At 42.7% G+C, this 21,208-nt stretch overlaps 1 protein-coding gene across 6 annotated transcripts in view; it reads right to left on the reverse strand.

Moving 5' to 3' along the window:
* PAG1 (phosphoprotein membrane anchor with glycosphingolipid microdomains 1) overlaps nt 1-21,208 on the reverse strand; it is a 264,608-nt gene that overhangs the window by 122,301 nt on the left and 121,099 nt on the right. The window contains exon 1 of one of the 6 annotated variants that reach the window (XM_056522225.1): nt 13,283-13,400. The exons of the other annotated variants lie outside the window; for them this stretch is intronic. The gene's annotated coding sequence lies outside the window, so the exon portion shown is untranslated. Of the gene's footprint in view, nt 1-13,282; nt 13,401-21,208 lie in introns of those variants that run through there. 6 annotated transcript variants of the gene reach the window in all.

Here is a 21,208-nt window from a genome sequence, read left to right on the forward strand (position 1 = left end):
AAAATACTGCTTGTGCCATCTTTCCCCCCCCCCTCCCCCCCCCCCCCCCCCGCTATTCCTGTCAAAAAAAAACAAGGGCGCCAGACTGACTCCATAATAGTAAATTGGGAGTCGTCGGGACCTGTTGTTGCCCCGTCACTAAAACGGCCGTTAAAGGGGTTATCCAGGAAAAATACTTTATATATATTATATATTATATATATATATATATATATATATATATATATATATATATCTCAACTGGCTTCAGAAAGTTAAACAGATTTGTAAATTACGTTTATTAAAAAATCTTAATCCTTTCAGTACTAATGAGCTGCTGCAGTTGAGTTGTTCTTTTCTGTTTAAGTGCTCTCTGGTGACACCTGTCTCAGGAACTGTCCAGAGTAGAAGCAAATCCCATAGAAAACCTCTTCTACTCTGTGCAGTTCCCAAGACAAGCAGAGATGTCAGCAGAGAGCACTATTGCCAGACAGAAAAAAAACAACTCCACTTCAGCAGTTGATAATTATTGGAAGGATTAAGATTTTTTAATAGAAGTAATTTACAAACCTGTTTAACTTTCTGGAGCCAGTTGATATATAAAGGCACAAAAAAAAAAAAAAAAAAAAAAAAAAAGACTAACTGACGTTCTTGACGGGGCGCAACGACAGTGTGAAAGGGGCCTAAAACAGAACACTATGAATGAAAAGTAATATTGACACAAGAAGGCAACAAAAACAGGAACATTTGGTAGTTGACATTAAACCACTGAACACCACGAATGGGGGGGGTCCCCTTCCTATTTCAAAGGATAGGGGATAAGATGTCAGATCGTCGTGGTCCCGCTGCTGGGGACCCCCGGGATCGCTGCTGCGGCACCGCGCTATCATTACAGCACAAAGAGAGTTCTCTCTTTGCGTAATGACGGGCAGTACAGGGGACGGAGCAGCGTGACGTCATGGCTCCGCCTCTTGTGACATCACAGCCTGCCCCCTTAATACAAGTCTATGGCAGGGGTGTGGCGACCGCTACGCCCCTCTCATAGACTCATATTGAGGGGGCGGGCCCGTGACGTCATAAGGGGCGGAGCCGTAACATAAAGATGCTCCGGCCCCCTGTACTGCCCGTCATTACGTGCAGAGCGAACTCGCTCTGTGCAGTAATGATAGCGCGGTGCCGCAGCGGCGATCCCGGGGGTCCCCAGCAGCGGGACCGTTGCAACCTGGCATCTTATCCCCTATCCTTTGGATAGGGGATAAGATGTCTAGGGGCGGAGTACCCCTTTAATGGCTATGTGTTGAGTGATTTTGGGGGACAAAACATTAAACAATGTTATACAGGCTGTGGACTCCCTACTTTATAGTGTAACAGAATGTCATTTCTAGTGTTTACCTCATGAATAGATAAAAATATTTATAAAAATGTGAGGGGTGTATTCACTTATGTGAGATACTGTAGATAATACATTTATTATTACCGCAGGACTTTACTAATCTGTTCGGAATCTAGAAGCCAGGAAAAAAAAAATATATATAAATAAATGTTAGAGCCGGGATTTCTTTTGATCGCTGCACATGACATTAGGTGATGTCACATGACGTCTTATCAATGCTCTACAGTCAAGTTACAATATTAATTGGTTCCAGGACGACCATTGTATGTTGAAACCATTGTATGTTGAGGCCATAACTCTTTGGGAACCTGGTAATTGGTTCTGAAGCCACCAAAATGTCATCCAAAAATAGGAAAAAGTGAGGATTAAAGAAAAATAAGTAGATAACTAATATAGATAAAGCAAATCCTTACATATAAAAGTAAGAAAGATCTGCTGGGAGCTGTAAATCACTGTCTATGTCAGTGTTTCCCAACCAGGGTGCCTCCAGCTGTTGCAAAACTACAACTCCCAGCATGCCCGGACAGCAAATTGTAGTTTTGCAACAGCTGGAGGCACCCTGGTTGGGAAACAATGGTTTATGTAGAGGACAGGAGCTTCTTCAGGGTCCTATACAGTACACACAGTGTCCCAAATGTAGCCGCCCTTACTTGGTGTCCAAAAGGAGCAGCTAACCCTGGCACAGGTAAGGAGTAGTACAGAACTTGTAGTTCCTCCCTGTACTGTAGGGGGTGCTACCAGACACCAGTCAGTGCATGCACTTCAGTAATACAGGTGATTTACCAGTAAAATGCCCATTCTGATTGGTTAGTCCCTCCAGTTGTGGCACATTTCACAGATCTGGACTGTCTGTACATTGTATGTTGAGTCTGGTTTCAAGTTACAATGGTCCAGAAAAGACCATTGTATGTTGAAACTATTGTATGTTGAGGCCATTGTAAGTTGAGGGATCACTGTATTCTTCTTCTTTGTTCAGCATCTTCTTGCATCTGACATTCAGCAGGTATTACTGTGGTTGGGGCAATATGCCGTCATACCTGCTCACCGCCAGCTGCAGGAATAAGTTGCTTCAAGTAGAAGCTCTGCTATAGTATAGTGGGGGTTATAGTAGTAATAGTATGACTGACATATATGGCACTGGTAGAGCATAATGGGGGCGATAGTAATAGACTGACACATATAGAACTGGTATAACATAAAGGGGGTGATAGTAGTAGTATGACTGACACAGCACTGGTATAGCATAATGGGGGTAGTAGTATGACACATATAGCACAGCTATAGCATAACTGGGGTGATAGTAGTAATAGTAACTGTAGACGCTGGGCAGCGGTGGGTCCTAGGACTGTGTCCGCCTGCTCAGTCCGCACCTGACTAATGACTTTTTTCGGAGATGAAGATTTATCCTTTTGGGCTTCATGTACGCTTTCATTAGAGATGAGCGAACTTACAGTAAATTCGATTCGTCACGAACTTCTCGGCTCGGCAGTTGATGACTTTTCCTGCATAAATTAGTTCAGCTTTCAGGTGCTCCGGTGGGCTGGAAAAGGTGGATACAGTCCTAGGAAAGAGTCTCCTAGGACTGTATCCACCTTTTCCAGCCCACGGGAGCACCTGAAAGGTGAACTAATTTATGCAGGAAAAGTCATCAACTGCCGAGCTGAGAAGTTCGTGACGAATCGAATTTACTGTAAGTTCGCTCATCTCTAGCTTTCATGTCTATCTCATTTTTACTTTGCTTAGAATTCATTTGATGGGTTGTAATTAATCTTCCCAAGCAATTTCCTCAGTAATTGGTCGGGCAGTAAACACTACAAATTTCCATAGCAACCTGCTCTATAGCTGAAAAATAGAACAACCGTTAAAATAACTTTATTCCACAGAACATAGATGTGACCTTGTCACACAGACCAACTCTATCACTAGGTTAGTGAGCGGAGAACATCAGCGCATTTATAAAACCTGGTTAAGCCACAAAAACATTAGCAGGACAAATTGTGACCCTTAGGAAAAATGCTTTCTGAACGGGCAACTTGCATGTGAACAGTTCGTTTATACATTAAAGGGATTATCCACCATAAAGGGATTTTATTATGTACCTGCCAGACAGTAATGGACAGGCTTAGGAAGGATCTGTGCTGGTCTTGGAGCTAAATGGCTGTGTGGCGAGTCCACCATAACATTGCTGCTAGCTTTTTGTGAAATGGCTATTTCCTGTTGGAGTTCCTTCCCTCCAATTACAAGTCCCATGATCCCTTGTTTGTAAGCGAGAGGTCACATTTCTCCCTCTCCCTCCACCCATTGAAACAGACAGGCTCCTTTAACAATTGACTAGTGATGTAATGTCTCGGGCTGCACTGCAACCTGGGAAAAATTTAGATGACACACATTTTCTATGCTATTAATAATTAACATCGGGGTAAAGATCACATAAGAATTGAGAGACCAGTCATCAAACACATGTACAGACAATATATTACAAACTACATCAACCTTACAGTCCCTGTAGCATAGTCAAATAAAAAAAAAAAAAAATGTAATCCCCCTTTAAAGAAGGCCTGTGGCCAACCCTCCAAAAATGAGATTGCATTATCACTAAATAGCTTAGAGCACCTTTTTAAACAGTTTTTTTTTTTTTTTTTTTATTTCCCCTTCTGTTCCTGAGATATGAGGGTTTTATAATTTGTCTGACAATTCAGGGAATAAGTCAAATGGGCGTGAACTTAATTTTATTATCAGGTGATGGGCAGGATTATACAGTCAGGGGGGTATGTATTAGGCATACACACCCCTCAATGCAAAACATACACCCCCCAACTGTATAACCCCACTCATCACCTGACATTCACTTTTTTTTTTTAAATTAAGTTTACACCCATCTGACCGATTCCCTGTGAGACAAACTATAAACCCTCATCTCTCAGAAATGGGAGGGTGCACCAAACAAACTGTAAAAAAGGTGTGTGATCAGGGCACCCTAGGCTATTTAATGATAATGCAATCTCATTTTTGGGGGGTAGGACACATGTCCTATTTAAAGAGAATATTCCAGTCAGAAGCATTTATCACATAAACGCTATAAAAATAATACGTTGCAGACAGACAATAAACCTCACACCTACTGCCAAAATAGGGGACTGCAGCCAAGAGGACGTTAAATGGAGTGGCAGTCGAGCAGGGACCCCATTCTGGCGATCAGTGGGGAACTCAGTGGTTGGACCTGCACCAGATCAGCTATTAGGTAATAGGTACCTTTATCCAGACACTGACAGTGCAGGGTGGGTTAGAAGGTTGCCCCCCCCCCCCCAGGGATGGTCAAGGGAAGGGACACCGAAGGTTCATACAGGCAGCTCTCTCACTATAAGTGAATTCAGGTCCCGGACAGCAGATGTTATAAGCTGCCTATGAACTTGCAAAATAATTTTTATTTTTCTTTGACCAGTGGCTGCGATCGAAAGATAATATATTATTACGGGTCCCAGAAGTTGGACCCCCCTCTATGATCAGCTTATCATTATAGGACCCTGCATACTAAAACGGATTGTTCAAAGTAGATAAAATCTTGAAGAGTATAGTGCAGTGTTTCCCAACCAGCGTTCCTCAAGTTGTTGCAAAACTACAACTCCCAGCAGTTCAGGCATGTTGGGAGTTGTAGTTTTGCAACAGCTGGAGGCACACTGGTCTAGGTGAACTAAAGTGCCATTTATTGTAAAGAAACAGAACATTGATTCCTAAGGAACCATATTAAACCTTGTGTTTTTTATAAGAATTTAGGACAGGGAATAATACATAATGTAGGTAAAAATATATAACATATAGGGCTGTCCTGGAAGATTTAGGATAATGGACAAATACAAATTGGTTATTTCTTCTTCTAAGGCGGAGTATGTAAACCAGCTGCAGACCGGCGTGAACATCTGCTGAAGGAGTGTCTGCAGAACAATGTACTCTTATGTTACTGCGCCTGAACGCACTTGTTTCCCATGTTGTATAATGGATATTGTTATCGCATTTTACAACTTTAAAGAGCTAAATTGCAAATGTGTGGAAAATAAGGAACCGACTTCCGAAATCTGCATCTGTGTCTGCCAAACAGTTCACATCTAATGCCGGGATCGGCAAGCTTAGTGAAAGACATTTTCTTCCATAGTAATTCATGACTCAACGGTGTTAGGAGTATAAAAGGAGTACTGTGGTGCTGGACAACTTATCCCTTATCCAAAGGACAGGGGATAAAAGTCTGTTCATGGAGGGGGTCCGAGCGCTGGGACCCCTGCGATCTCCTGCCCAGCGTTATCTCCTTGTGCACATAGCCATCTCTGCTGCATGCACGGAGACAGTCAACTCGCGCACGAAGCGGTGGTCAACACGCTCCCTCTATATATAGGACAGCTGGAGATACAGCGTTCGGGTATATCCGGCTACATGGAGGGGGCATGTCGGCCACCGCTTTGTGCAGTGGTCGACACAGCTCCGTTCCTGGGTAGAGCCGGGGTGCCATGCAGGAGATCGTGAGGGGTACCAGGGGTCGGACCCCCTGTGATTAGACACTTATGCCCTATGCTTGTCCTGCACCACAGTACTCATATAAACATGCTACATTTTTATTAAGGCTATGTTAACACTGCAGAATTTCTGTAAATTCTGTTCTGCATAGTATGCTGCGGAATCTAAATAGAATTTCTGTGTGCTCAATACTCAGAATTCTGCCGTAAATCAAAGCCTCACTGACTTCAGTGGTATTCCGCAAAATTTAGAGACACGTTCAATGTTATAGCAAAATCCAGACAGCAGAATTTCCGCTCTTCATGTGAATGGGACAGCGGGATCCCCTTTCAGCACATTGCGCAGTACATTTATCAAAATTTCCATGCAGAATTTCGCCCAAAAATTCTGCTGTGTAAACATAGCCCAATACTTGTTTGGTAGCCCAGTACAGAAGTGGTCCTTCCGTACACTATTGGTCCTATCAGTCCCCTGACCTCCACACTCCTCAGGGTTCTCATCACACTGTCTGTTATATAAAGAGTTAATGTATTATATTGATGTTAATATATCTTTAACCCCTTAAGGACCAATAAAAGTAAACCAGTACGCCCCTGAAAGACCAGGCCTGTTTTTTCAATTCGGGGATGTCTGTCTTTATTAGAGAATAACTCTGGTAACTTTTTGCCAATCACGATAATTCTGACATTGTTTTTTTGTCACAAGTCGTCCTTCATGTACATAGTAAAAGTAAGTCGATATCATTTGTAGTTTTTTTTTTTACAATGCAAAAAATCATGAAATAAAAAAAAAAGATCTTTTTCTATTTTAACACTAATAGGTTGCATATATTTATACTTTATGACCAAATAGTTTATGAAACTTATACTTTCAAAAGTCTACTTTATTTTTAAAAAATTTTTTATGAACATTTTAAATGAATTAGAAGCCTAACAATTTAATTTGAAATGTTGAACATTTGAAAAGTAAATTTTTTTATGTGCTATGGAAGGTTTGCAGAAATTTGAGGGTGGTAGAACATATGACCCCCCCCCCCCCCCCAAATGACCATTATAAAAACTAGACCCCTCAAGGTATTCACTAGGGTGTAGAGTGAGTATTTTAACACCAGAGTTTTTTGGCAGGAATTATAAAGTCAGTGTTAAAAATTTGAAATTAGCTTTTTTTTTCGCAAATGCATCATTTGTGGGACATTTTTTGTACATCGCTTCTGATATTGAAATAAATGCACCCTATATTTTATTGAACTGCTTGGCCCGTGTTTGGAAATACCACCGCTTATGCCATATTTGGTTCCTTGGCCGCATGGTAGGACCCAGAAGGAGAGGAGCGCCATTTGGCTTTCAGGGCATCATTTTAGGCCGGATGGATTATAGGCCGCACTTCATGCCTGCAAAGAGTTTTTAGCTGCCAGAACCATACAGAACCCCCACAAGTGACCCTATTTTGGAAACTACACCCCCTAAAGTATTAATCTAGACCAAAAGTGAGTCAGTGGAAAAATTTACATTTTTTCCCCCACAAATGCATCAATTGTGGGACATATTTTTTGTACATTGCATCTGAAAAGTAGAAAATGCGCCCCACATTTTATTACGCTGTTTGTCCCGTGTTCGGTAATACCTCCGCTTAGACCATATTTGGTTGCATGGCCACATGGTGGGACCCAAAAGGAGAGGAGCACCATTTGGCTTTCAGGATATCATTATACAAATTATAGGCCGCACTTCATCTAGCTGTCAGAACAATACTGCACCCCCAGAGGTGACCCCATTTTCAAAACTACACCCCCTAAAGTATTCACCTAGGGCAAAAGGGAGTACGTTGAGTCCTTATTGTGTGACTAGAATTATTTCAAAGGCAGTGGAAAAAATAGCAATTACCTTTTTGCCCACAAATTCTTTATTTGTGGGACATCATTTTGGTAAGTCGCTTTTGAAATGGAGGAAATGCGCCCCATATTTTATCACACTGTTCATCCCGGGCTGGACAGTACCCCTACTTAGGCCATATGTGGTTGCCTGACCGCCTGGTAGGACCAAGAAGGAGAGGAGCCCCCTTTGGCTTTCAGGGCATCATTATATGAATTATAGACTTCACTCCATGCCTGCAAAGGATCAGAGCTGTCAGAACAATACCGCACCCCTACAAGTGTATTGGCTGGACCAGGGACTGCTCTGATCAGTCCTTGGTCAGCTAGCAGTGACGTGCGGCTGTCTGGGATAGATAAAGTTCCTGATGGATATATCCTTCATGTTGTGGGAATAAGCACCCACTCATGGCCAATATATCCATCACTGGGCGTTAGAAAGAAAAAAAATCTTGAAAAAACTGGTTTATTTTGTTGGAGGGGGGGGGGGGGGGGGGGCGGTGATACTGCGTTTCTGCAGTATAGATGTCTGTTGTCATGTCATAAAAACATGTAAATGTATACTGCAGCAGTCTCATTCAGAAACGAATGGAGCTGCTACAGTATACGTCAGCACTTTTTTTTACGTGATGCTGACGGATACCTCTACCATACTTCTGAAACAAAGTATGAACGGGACGCAGTGTAGGGTCATATAGAGCGCATCCGCAGCATACTTCACACCGCGGATGCCCCCGGCAGTCACAAGGGCGAGATCACTGCTGCGACTGGGTAGCTCACAAAATCCGCCGCTATGAGTGGACACACAAAGCTACCCAGCCGCAGCAGGGAGCTCATTATTGTGACTGCTGGCAGGCATCCGCAGTATGTAATATGATGCGGATGTGCGCCGGGTGATCCTACACATTATGCATTTTTATTTTTCATTATCTTTATTTGATAAACGTTATTAAATTATTATTTTTTTTTTTTACACTTTACTTCGTACTACAAAGCATTGCAGATATATGCTGCCTGCTAGTTTTACACTGGCAGGCAGCATATCAGGACGTGCCTCTGGCAATAACCGGGGCAGACCTGGGGGTCCTTGTCAAAACTCCTTACAGCTTGCGGTCCCTTCCGACCGCAGCTGTAAGGGTTAAACTGTAGGTCCACAGTTTTACAACACCAGGAGGTCCACAGTTTGGAGACCACTGTACTTTATCTTTTACAATCTCTATATTATGACTGCTGCTGCTTTTATGGGTACCAGATCTAGATCAAATCTCAGTAATTCTGGACCAAATGTTGATCATTTAGATAACAGACAGAAATAAGATACAAATAAAAGCATAATAAGGATGATAAAATGGCCAAAAGCTTTCCATAAATTAGGCTAATGCATCTGGGTGCAGTCCTGTCTGCTGGTAGGAAGTAATCTTCACATTCCAGTAAATTTGTTTTAGGTACATTATAAATTTGCTAAACGTAATATAAGTAACTGTAAGGTGGGATCTAAAGTGCAGTCGCGCTATAATTATTACTTTCATATTACAAATACAGAGGGAATGGGGAAGTATCCAGCTTTTTTTCTTACGGTACTTCTTAAGTTGTGGGAATCTTCACACTGCTGCTGTTGGTGTTCAGGGGCCATTCAGTTTTTCTTTCTTTGTCAAACGGTCCCATAACATGTAGGAGCACATATGACAACGCCAAGTCCTGACGGATCCTATTGACTTGAATGGGGTCTGTTGGGTGTGCGGTATTTAAGGGGAGTTGAGTGGAAAAAAACGGACATGCAGTATTTTTCTCACTTAACTCCTCTTCTTCTGATGGAACAAGCAACTGAGTTTCCGTTACCAAAGCATAATTGCTGTGTGAACTAGACCTAACAAGGAGATGTAGTTAGATTCATAAGTTTGCATACACTTGGTCTGAAGTCACTAAAACTCATATTTATCCTCTTCACAGATGTATGTATGTTCCAGCATAACTTTCAAATGGCTAGAGATATTTTAATGAAACTTGGTACACATTTTACTTTTATGTCAACTAAGATATAGCAGAGTTTAGTTAACCATAACCTGCTCCCTTAGGGAGGGTGGGGATTTTTGTCTGAAGTCACCATGAAAGTCTATGGAACTTCCAGGAACATCTCCTGATCATGTTACTCTCAGGCTGCAGAGATTGCTGGGAAGTTTTAACCCCTTAAGGACTCAGGGTTTTTCAGTTTTTGCACTTTCGTTTTTTCCTCCTTACCTTTTAAATATCATAACCCTTTCAATTTTCCCACCTAAAAATCCATATTATGGCTTATTTTTTGCGTCACCAATTCTACTTTGTAATGACATTAGTCATTTTACCCAAAAATTCACGGCGAAACTGAAAAAAAAAAAAATCATTGTGGACAAAATCGAAGAAAAAACGCCATTTTGTAACTTTTGGGGGCTTCCGTTTCTACGAAGTGCATATTTCAGTATAAATGACACCTTATTATTCTGTAGGTCCATACGGTTAAAATGATACCCTACTTCTATAGGTTTGATTTTGTCATACTTCTGAAAAAAAATCATAACTACATGCAGGAAAATGTATATGTTTAAAAATGTCATCTTCTAACCCCTATAACTTTTTTATTTTTCCACTTACAGGGCGGTATGAGGACTCATTTTTTGCCCCGTGATCTGAAGTTTTTATCGGTGCGATTTTTGTTTTGATCGGACTTTTTGATCACTTTTTATTCGTTTCTTAATGGTATAAAAAGTGCACAAAAATAAGCTTTTTTGGACTTTGGAATTTTTTTGCGCGTACGCCATTGACCATGCGGTTTAATTAATGATATATTTTTATAGTTCGGACATTTACGCACGCAGCGATACTTCATATGTTTATTTATTTTTTTTTTTACACTGTTTTATTTTTTTTATGGGAAAAGGGGGGCGATTCAAACTTTTATTAGGGAAGGGGTTAAATGACCTTTATTAAAAGGAGAACTCCGGTATGGGGGAAAAAAAAACAACTTATCCCCTATCCTAAGCATAGGGGATAAGTGTTAGATCGCTGGGGGTCCGACAGCTGAGGCCCCCTGCGATCTCCTGTCCGGGGACCCGGCTCGCTCTTGCTCAATGCAGGAGCCGAGCGTTTTCGACCACAGCCAAAGCTGCGGCCGACACGCCCCCTCCATTCACTTCTATGGCCGGGCCGGAGATTGCGGAAGGCAGCAGCTGTCGGACCTCCCACGATCTAACACTTATCCCCTATGCTTAGGACAGGGGAGAAGTTTTTTTTCCCCATACCGGAGTTCTCCTTTAACACTTTTTTTTAAACTTTTTTTTTGCAGTGTATAACACTGCACACACTGATCTCTCATGCTGATCACTGGCATGTATTAACACGCCTGTGATCAGTGTTATCGGCGCTTGACTGCTCCTGCCTGGATCTCAGGCACGGAGCAGTCATTCGTCGATCGAACACCGAGGAGGCAGGTAAGGGCCCTCCCGGTGTCCTGTAAGCTGTTCGGGACGCCGCGATTTCACCACGGCAGTCCCGAACAGCCCGACTGAGCAGCCAGGATACTCTCACTTCAGACGCGGCGGTCAGCTTTGATCGCCGCATCTGAAGGGTTAATACAGGGCATCACCGCGATCAGTGATGTCCTGTATTAGCCGCGGGTCCCAGCCGTTGATAGCCGCCGGGACCAACCCGATAGGACGCGGTGACCCCGCGGCATATCGTGGGAGCCGGCGCAGGACATAAATATACGTCCTGCGTCGTTAAGGAATTAAACATCCTATTGACTGTCAGGCAGGCAGGTGCAAAGAATAGTAAGTATAGGGAACGGTATACACTGTCGGGATATGAGAACGAGTGTGTCATTGTTGCTTTTCTTTTCCTACAAGGTTTAGGTAAGAAGACTGGAAAATACCTATGAAAATAGTGTTAATATTTAGGTTTATACACCACAGGACCACCCACTCGTCATGTCACTGGGGGAAGAGACACATTCTGGCCCTCATCTACTAAGAGTGTTGTGTAGTTTTCTTTGTGGGATTTAATTCCCTACAATTTATTTTCCACAGTATTTACTAAGGTTTCCCTACATTTTCCACTTTCCCTACACTTTGCTTTTTTTTTTTTACACATGCTCTGATCTGTCTGGTTTTCCTCAGCTGAAATCCAATACATTTTAAGTGGAACACGCCCCTTTTTGGAGACCACACCCCCTTTCCCCAATGACCACGCACCTTTTCCGGGTTTTCTAAGCAAAATGGAGAGTTAGTTTTTTTCAATTCCGGTGCAAACAGAATTTATGGCGCAATGCAACAGAATCTGGTGCATAACCCCACAAAACATGTCGGGTTTGCAATAGTAAATGAGGGCCTCTGTCTCCTTGAGATACATGCACTTTGGTGCAAAAAATATAAATCCAAGAACAGCAGCAAGCAACATAGTTAAGATGCTGAAAGAAACAGGTATAAAAACTATGTGCTGTATATTAATAGTAAAACGTGTACAATAGCAATATGACCTGACAGGCCGCTAAGCAAGGTTAGAAGCCACTGCTCCAAAATCCCCATAAAAAAACTGGTTACAGTTTGCAACTATATATGGGGACAAAGGGGGCGATTTATCAAAACTTGTGCAGAGGAAAAGTCATCCAGGTGCCCAAAGCAACCAATTAGATCGCTTCTTAATTTCTGAAAAGGCCCCTGAAAAATAAAAGCAGCAACGTGATTGGTTGCTATGGGCAACTGGTCAACTATTCCTCAGCACAGATCTTGAGGAATCTCCCTTAAAAGGTCCTAAATTTTGGGTAAATGTCCTTTGGTCTAATAAAACAAAAATGGGAGTGTTTGGCCCTAATGTCCATGGTTATGTATGGAGGAAAAGGGAAGGCTGCAACATCATCCCAACCGTGAAGAGCAGGAGGGGAATAATGCGGTGATCAAATTATGTGTTATGAGTTATTAAAGCAACAGCTCAGGACATAAACCAGGAAGATGCTAAAATAATTTTTGAAGCAAGAAGCAAAGATACCAGCTCACTCCTGTAAGCACCCGGATTGGATTTGGACTAATCCAGTTAAGTAATGAGCAAAGAAAGGGATATCCAGCGCAGACTCTCATGCAAAAGGAACTTCTTTATTGGTTAAAATTCATGGTTGCTGAGGGATACAACAAGGATTCATGCAGTGTGACGCGTTTCAGCCCGCAGGGCCTTAGTCATACACGACTATGGTGTATGACTAAGGCCCTGCGGGCTGAAACGCGTCACACTGCAAGAATCCTTGTTGTATCCCTCAGCAACCATGAATTTTAACCAATAAAGAAGTTCCTTTTGCATGAGAGTCTGCGCTGGATATCCCTTTCTTTGCTCATAAAATTATTTTTATATTTTGCTGCGTGTGGACCAAAAAACTGAAAATAAATTATACTCCCCTACCCTGGTTCTCCACCACCCAGTCCCCCCCTTATAACCTTTTGTTGCTACTTCCAAGATAAGACACCTCAGCATAGACTGTGGAGATCCACTAGGCTCTGATTGACAACACTTACCCCTAATCTTCATGATGTACCTTCGAGTTCATGCTCCTCCGGGTGCCAAACTCCCTTCCCCTCTCCTTCCCTGATGTATTCATGTTAATCTGGGTTCACATCTTGTGTTCTATCTATCGTTCTACTACTGCATGTTTGTTTTTCTTTCTCCCTGATGCGGTAAGCCTTTTTCAATCACATTAAAAACATATAAAGTTTGAGATTTTTAACAGCAAATAAATAGCAAAGTGTCTTATAATTACATAAGGAACAACATATTAAAAGTTTAGTTTGGTGACAGGTACGCTTTAAAGATAAAATATAAAAACCCTTGGTGGTGTTCCACTACATGCCAAAGTAAGCAGCTATTCTCCCCTAGATGTTTTTGAGAGAATACAGTGGGGGAGATTAATCAAAACCTGTCTAGAGGAAAGTTGCAGTGTTGCCCATAGCAACCAGATTGCTTCTTTCATTTTTGAAAAGACCTCTGAAAAATGAAAGAAGCGATCCGATTGGTTGTTGTGGGTAACTTTTCCTCTGGACAGGTTTTGATAAATCTCCCCCACAGTGTCTAATAGAAGACCCATACAGTGGGACATGGAGTGGCATTGCTGTGTACGTGCCCTAAGGCTGGGTTCACATCATGTTTTCTCCCATACGGGAGCGCATACGGCAGGGGGGAGCTAAAACCTCGCGCTCCCGTATGCCTTAGTATGCGCTCCCGTATGTAATTCATTAAAATGAGCCGGCCGGAGTGAAACGTTCGGTTCAGTCGGCTCAATTTTGCGCCGTGTGCGCTTTTACAACCGGTCCTCAAACCATGGTTGACCACAGTTTTGGTTCCGGAGTAAAAGTGCATACAGCGCAAAAATGAGCCGACCAGACCGAACGTTTCACTCCGGCCGGCTCATTGAAATGAATTACATATGGGAGCGCATACGAAGGCAGACGGGAGCACCAGGTTTTAGCTCCCCTCTGCCGTATGTGCTCCTGTTTGGGAGAAAACGTGATGTGAACCCAGCCTAACAGGTATCTAAGTCGGGCCCAGCCCTGCTCTTGCTATTTCTTCATGGCAGGTCTTACATCACACACATTTATATCAGCTGATAAAAAGCAGTAGTGAAATGGGGAAATGAAACTGAAAACATAAAAGCCGTGAAATATTGTAGATGAACTTTTTATTCTTAAAATAGTCAGTTCTGTCAGCTGTACCTTCCTGTCATTCAATCTGGTGACCCTTGGAGTGTCAAGCAAGTCCTGCCTGTTCCTCTTTCTCACCAATACTCTTATAGGGACAGTAAAAGTTTTAAACTTTTGCCTTAGGACAGTTAAAGTTTAAAGGGGTATTCCAGGTTTATACATCTTCCAAAGCATAGGGGATAAAACGTTTGATCGCAGACGACCCACCATTGGGGACCCCCGCTTTCTCGGTGCAGCCCCCAGCATTCTGTGCCATGCATTACTTCCGTCACGTCACAGTCACGCCCCCTCAATTCATGTCTATGGGAGGGGGCGTGACTGTCCCCTAAACCACATCTCTCTAGTTCTGATAATCTCAGGAATTATTATTTTTTTTTAATCTAATATTTCTTTATTTCTCAAGGGGCAGATTGGAAAGTTTTTCTTACACCCTAAAAGGACATGATGAGCCTAGTTTAAAGGCGTACTCCACCCCTAGACATCTTATCCCCTAGCCAAAGGATAGGGGATAAGATGTCTGATCGCGGTGATCCCGCCGCTGGGGACCCCCGCAATATAGCATGCAGCACCCACCTGTTACTGCTCCAAAAGCGCAGGAGGGTCTGTCTCCCAACCACGGGGACGGAAGATTGTGACGTCACAACTCGGCCCCCGTGTGATGTCACGCCCTGCCCCCTCAATGCAAGTCTATGGGAGGGGCGTGGCAGCCATCACGCCCCCTCCCATAGACTTGCATTGAGGGGGCGGGGCGTGACGTCACACGGGGGCCGAGTCGTGACGTCATGATCTTCCGTCCCCGTGGTCGGGAGCCAGACCCTCCTGCGCTTCCGGAGCAGTAACAGGTGGGTGCTGCATGCTATATTGCGGGGGTCCCCAGCGGCGGGACCCCCGCGATCAGACATCTTCTATCCTTTGGATAGGGGATAAGATGTCTAGGGGTGGAGTACCCCTTTAACTTTTTCTCCCATTGGATAGGGGATAAGATGTCTAGGGGTGGAGTACCCCTTTAACTTTTTCTCCCACTTCCTTTAAATGGCTAAGAAAGAAAGAAGGGATACTATAAAATTATATTCAAGGGGAATTCCAGCACCATTAACATTTTTAAAAGTGAGTGAGGGTGCAAAAAAAAAAAAAAAATCAAACTCAAATGTAATATTTTATTTTTATACATTTTTTCTTTTTAAAGAATGGTAGGAAGATTTATAGCTGTTCTCTTGTATATCTCATGTATTAATATTTATGTTTTTTAGTTTGGTGTTTTTTTGTAACACTATATGGGTCAAGGTTTACTCTGAAATTTTCCACTTATTTACTTCCTCACATTTTAACAGTCATTAACCCCTTCATGACCCAGCCCATTTTCACCTTCAGGACCTGGGCATTTTTTGAAAATCTGACCACTGTCACTTTAAACATTAATAACTCTGGGATGCTTTTACTTATCATTCTGATTCCGAGATAGTTTTTTCGTGACATATTCTACTTTATGTTATTGATAAAATTTCACTGATATTTGTATCCTTTCTTGGTAAAAAATCTAAAAATGTCTAAATGAAAATTTAGAAAATTTAGCATTTTTCTAACTTTGAAAGTCTCTGTTTGAAAGGAAAATGGATATTCCAAAAAAATGACATATTGATTCACATATACAATATGTTTACTTTGTGTTTGCATAAAAAAATTGACAAGTTTTTACTTTTGGAAGACACCAGAGGGCTTCAAAGTTCCGCAGCAATTTTCCAATTTTTCTCAAGATTTTCAAAATCGTAATTTTTCAGGGCCCAGTTCAGGTTGGAAGTAGATTTTAAGGGTCTTCATATTAGAAATACCCCATAAATGACCCCATTATAAAAACTGCACCCCCCAAAGTATTCAAAATGACATTCAGTAAGTGTTTTAACCCTTTAGGTGTTTCACAGGAATAGCAGCAAAGTGAAGGAGAAAATTCTAAATCTTCATTTTTTACACTCGCATTTTCTTGTAGACCTAATTTTTGAATTTTTACAAGGGGTAAAAGGAGAGAAATCACCCTAAAATTTGTAACCCAATTTCTCTCGAGTAAGGAAATACCTCATATGCATATGTAAATTGTTCGGCGGGCGCAGTAGAGGGCTCAGAAGGGAAGGAGCGACAATGGGATTTTGGAGAGTGAGTTTTTCTGAAAGGGTTTTTGGGGGGCATGTCCCATTTAGGAAGCCCCTATGGTGCCAGAACAGTGGACCCCCCACATGTGACCCCATTTTGGAAACTATACCCCTCATGGAATGTAATAAGAGGTGCAGTGAGCATTTACACCCCACTGGCGTTTGACAGATATTTGAAACAGTGGACTGTGCAAATCAAAAATTTTATTTTTCATTTTCACAGACCACTGTTCCAAAAATCTGTCATACACCAGTAGGGTGTAAATGCTCACTGCACCCCTTATTACATTCCGTGAGGGGTGTAGTTTCCAAAATGGGGTCACATATGGATATTTATTGTTTTGCGTTTGTCAGAACTGCTGTAACAATCAGCCACCCCTGTGCAAATCGCCTCAAATGTACATGGTGCACTCTCCCTTCTGGGCCTTGTTGTGCGCCCCCAGAGCACTTTGCGCCCACATATGGGGTATCTCCGTACTTGGGAGAAATTGCATTACAAATTTAGAGGGTCTTTTTTCCCTTTTACCTCTTGTGAAAATGAAAAGTATAGGGCAACACCAGCATGTCAGTGTAAAAATTTTATTTTTTTACACTAACATGCTGGTGTAGACCCCAACTTCACCTTTTCATAAGGGGTTAAAGAAGAAAAAGCCCCCCAAAATTTGTAAGGCAATTTCTCCCGAGTACGGCGATACCCCATATGTGTGCCAAAACTGTTGCCTTGAAATACGACAGGGCTCCAAAGTGAGAGAGCGCCATGCGCATTTGAGGCCTGAATTAGGGATTTGCATAGGGGTGGACACAGGGGTATTCTATGCCAATGATTCCCAAACAGGGTGCCTCCAGCTGTTGCAAAACTCCCAGCATGCCTGGACAGTCAATGGCTGTCCGGCAATACTGGGAGTTATTATTTTGCGCTCCGTTTTGGAAACAGTAGCGTACCAGACGTTTTTCATTTTTTGGGGGAGGGGGGGCTTTGTAGGGATATGTGTATATGTAGTGTTTTTTACTTTTTATTTTAGGTTAGTGTTAGTGTAGTGTTTTTAGGGTACAGTCACATGGGCAGAGGTTCACAGCAAGTTTGCCACTGGAAGTTTGAGCTGCAGCGCAAAATTTGCGCCATCTCAAACTTGCAGCACTCACTGTAAACCTCCGCCCATGTGAGTGTACCCTGTACATTCACATTGGGGGGAGGGGGCAAACATCCAGCTGTTGCAAACTCCGAGCATGCCCTTTGGCTGTCCGTGCATGCTGGGAGTTGTAGTTTTGCAACAGCTGGAGGCACACTGGTTTGGAAACACTAAGTTAAGTAATAAACTTTCAAGTGTTTTGCAACCAAACTTAGTGTTTCCAAACCAGTGTGCCTCCAGCTGTTGCAGTGTGCCTCCAGCTACTACTCAGTGCATGCTGGGAGTTATAGTTTTGCAACAATTGCAACAGCTGGAGGCACTGAGGTAGGAAACGGACAATGTTTCCCAACTAGTGTGCCTCCAGTTGTTGCAAAACTACAACTCCCAGCATGCCCAGACTGCCCAGGCATGCTGGAAGTTGTAGTTCGGCAATATCTGAAGGATCAGATGTTGCCGAACTACAACTTCCAGCATGCTTGGGCAGTCTGGGCATGCTGGGAGTTGTAGTTTTGCAACATCTGGAGGTCCACAGTTTGGAGACCACTGTATAATGGTCTCCAATCTGTGCTCTTCCAGATGTTAGAGAACTACAACTCCCAGCATGCCTGGACGGACTGAGCATGCTGGGAGTTGTAGTTTTGCAACATCTGGAAGAGCACAGATTGGAGATCATTATACAGTGGTCTCCAAACTGTGGACCTCCAGATGTTGCAAAACTACAACTCCCAGCATGCCCAGAAAGCCAAAGGCTATCTGGGCATGCTGGGAGTTGCAGTTTTGAAACTCCCAGAGGCAGTAGTGAGATCGCTTTACGGCGATCTCACTGCTGCCAATGAAGATGCTGCCCTGCTGCCGGAAACTCACATCCGGGACGCAGCGCCGCCGGGACCACCTGGAGGATGCCGCTCGCGCCGGGACCGCTCAGGACACCGCATGGCCGGGTAAGTGATGCCGGGGGACGGGTAAGGGGCACTTAGCAGAGCGGTGTGTGTCCCGATCCCCGTGATCCGGACTCAAACACCGCGCTGCTAAGTATTCTGATAGCGAAACGCTGCTATCAGTTAGTCAGCTAGTGGTCGCATGGTAAGATGGCTGGCTATCAGTGATAGCCACCATCTTTCCGGGCGCTACGGGATGCCACGAGTAGCGGCAAAAATGTTCATGACGTACCTGTATGTCATGGGTCGGGAACACCTTGCCACCCATGACGTACAGGTATGTCATAGGTCGGGAAGGGGTTAAACATTAACATTTAGGTTACTGTGCAGGCCATGTTCTTTGAGGAACTAGTGTTTTTCCACATTATTTACATTTATATTCGCTTAACTACAAATTCAGTATTAGTTATAGGTATGTAAAACATGTGTACTTAATTGTATATTAAAATAAATATGCATTTATCATTACAGGCTGCTAGGGGAAGTAAGGAAGATATCACTTTCCACACATCTGGAATACTATTACGTTTTATGTATTCTGGAGAGAGGGGAATTTATATTAAGAAAGCCAACATATCCGATATTTAAACAATTGTATAAGGTATGGAATAAGGTAAAACAAATTAGAGGCTTAGGTAGAATCACCGCTTACACCCTCTATGGGATAATCCCCTGTTATCAGAATTTAGCAAGATGGACAGTTCCATGGTGTGGAAAAAGGCAGGAGTATTAATGGTTAGGGACCTGTTTAAGAAAGACATACTCCATTCATTTGATGAATTTAAAGGGGTATTCCAGGAAAAAACTTTTTTATATACCGTATATCAACTGGCTCCAGAAAATTAAACAGATTTATAAATTACTTATAGTACATTTTTTTTAATCCTTTCAGTACTTATGAGCTTCTGAAGTTAAGGTTGTTCTTTTCTGTCCTCTCTGATGACACATGTCTCGGGAAACGCCCAGTTTAGAAGAGGTTTGCTATGGGGATTTGCTTCTAAACTGGGCGTTTCCCGAGACAGGTGTCATCAGAGAGGATTTAGACAGAAAAGAACAACCTTAACTTCAGAAGCTCATAAGTAATGAAAGGATTAAGATTTTTTAATAGAAGTAATTTACAAATCTGTTTAACTTTCTGGAGCCAGTTGATTTATATATAAAAAAGTTATTTCCTGGAATACCCCTTTAAAGCAGATTTTCACTCTTGCCATTATTTTTTTTTTATTATTTACAACTAAGGCACGCTTTTACCACCCAACAGAATACGCTTCCTCTTATGTGTGACAGGGATCTAGTCTTGGAGTTAATAGCTGACTGTACTAATTCTCAGGGTTTCATATCTAAATTATATAAGCTACTGATTTTTGGCTTCCAAGAGAAATGATCAATCGGGGTATTCAGGAAATGGAAAGAGGAGTTGGGGATAGAGTGTCAGGACCAATGAGAATCTATATTAGGAGCTGTTCCTGATCAATCTCTTGGGGAAGGAGGGAGTCGATCACAATTATATATGTTGTACCGGGTATATCGGACGCCAGCCTTTCTCCACAGAATTGGCTTTAAAAAAAAAAAAAAAAAGAGTCAACATGTCAGGGCTGACCTTCTCCACATGCTGTGAAGCTGCCTGAATATATATATAATTACTGGTCATCTGTTCTAAATAGAATTGACTCTGTATTTGCTATTAACACCCCTAGAACACCTATAACTTGTAGCCTAGGGTATGTTAATGATTTACCAATTGGGGAGAATGAGAAGATAGCGGTCGGGCATTTATTATATATGGCTAGGAAAACACTTGCGCAATTTTGGAAGGACATTAAACCCCCTTCTGTGACGAGACCAATCTCACCACATTGCATTGGAGAAGCCTTGTTGCCCGCCTGCTGCCTTTGGACTATGGCCCTGGGAGATTGGGCCCTTTAAAAACAGTATTCAGCCATACCAGAGTGTGTGTCACTCATTCTGGCCCTTTAAATACAGTGGGGTCATTCGGTACTTGCCCTGTGTGAGCGGTGATACCCCAGATAGCTATGCCATGGAGCCCATTCATATAATGAAAGACTATGGGAAAGACTTTAGCTCCATGGCAATTGAACTGTATGTGTGTGGTCTGAGCACCATTTGATAATGTGCGCTCAGACCTAAGCTATCTGGGGATATGTTGCATGTATATGTTTTATGTAGTAATTGTGGCATTGTGTAGTTTTGTGTCTTTTTGCAACCATGTGCTCAATGGAGTCTGCTTCTATTCCTGGGAGATAATTGGATTTCTTCGTCCTGGGAGATAATTGGATTTCTTCCCAGTTGTCTGGGGGATAGAGAGGAGGGAGGTATGGGTAAAGTGGGAAGGGCTTATGTTGAAGCCACTGCGATTGGCTACTGTCCACTATGTTTTACAGTCTTCCATCAGGTCCCCTAGGGGAGTGTCCACCTGGTGGAGACCTGCATAAATACCGGGCAGGTAGCCCCATTAAAAATCAGACCACTGCTTGACCCTCTACACAGAGCCTTGTCTCGTTCTTGGGGGGATTC

The sequence above is a fragment of the Hyla sarda genome, chromosome 5, assembly GCF_029499605.1.
Source record: "Hyla sarda isolate aHylSar1 chromosome 5, aHylSar1.hap1, whole genome shotgun sequence".
NCBI lineage: Eukaryota > Metazoa > Chordata > Amphibia > Anura > Hylidae > Hyla > Hyla sarda.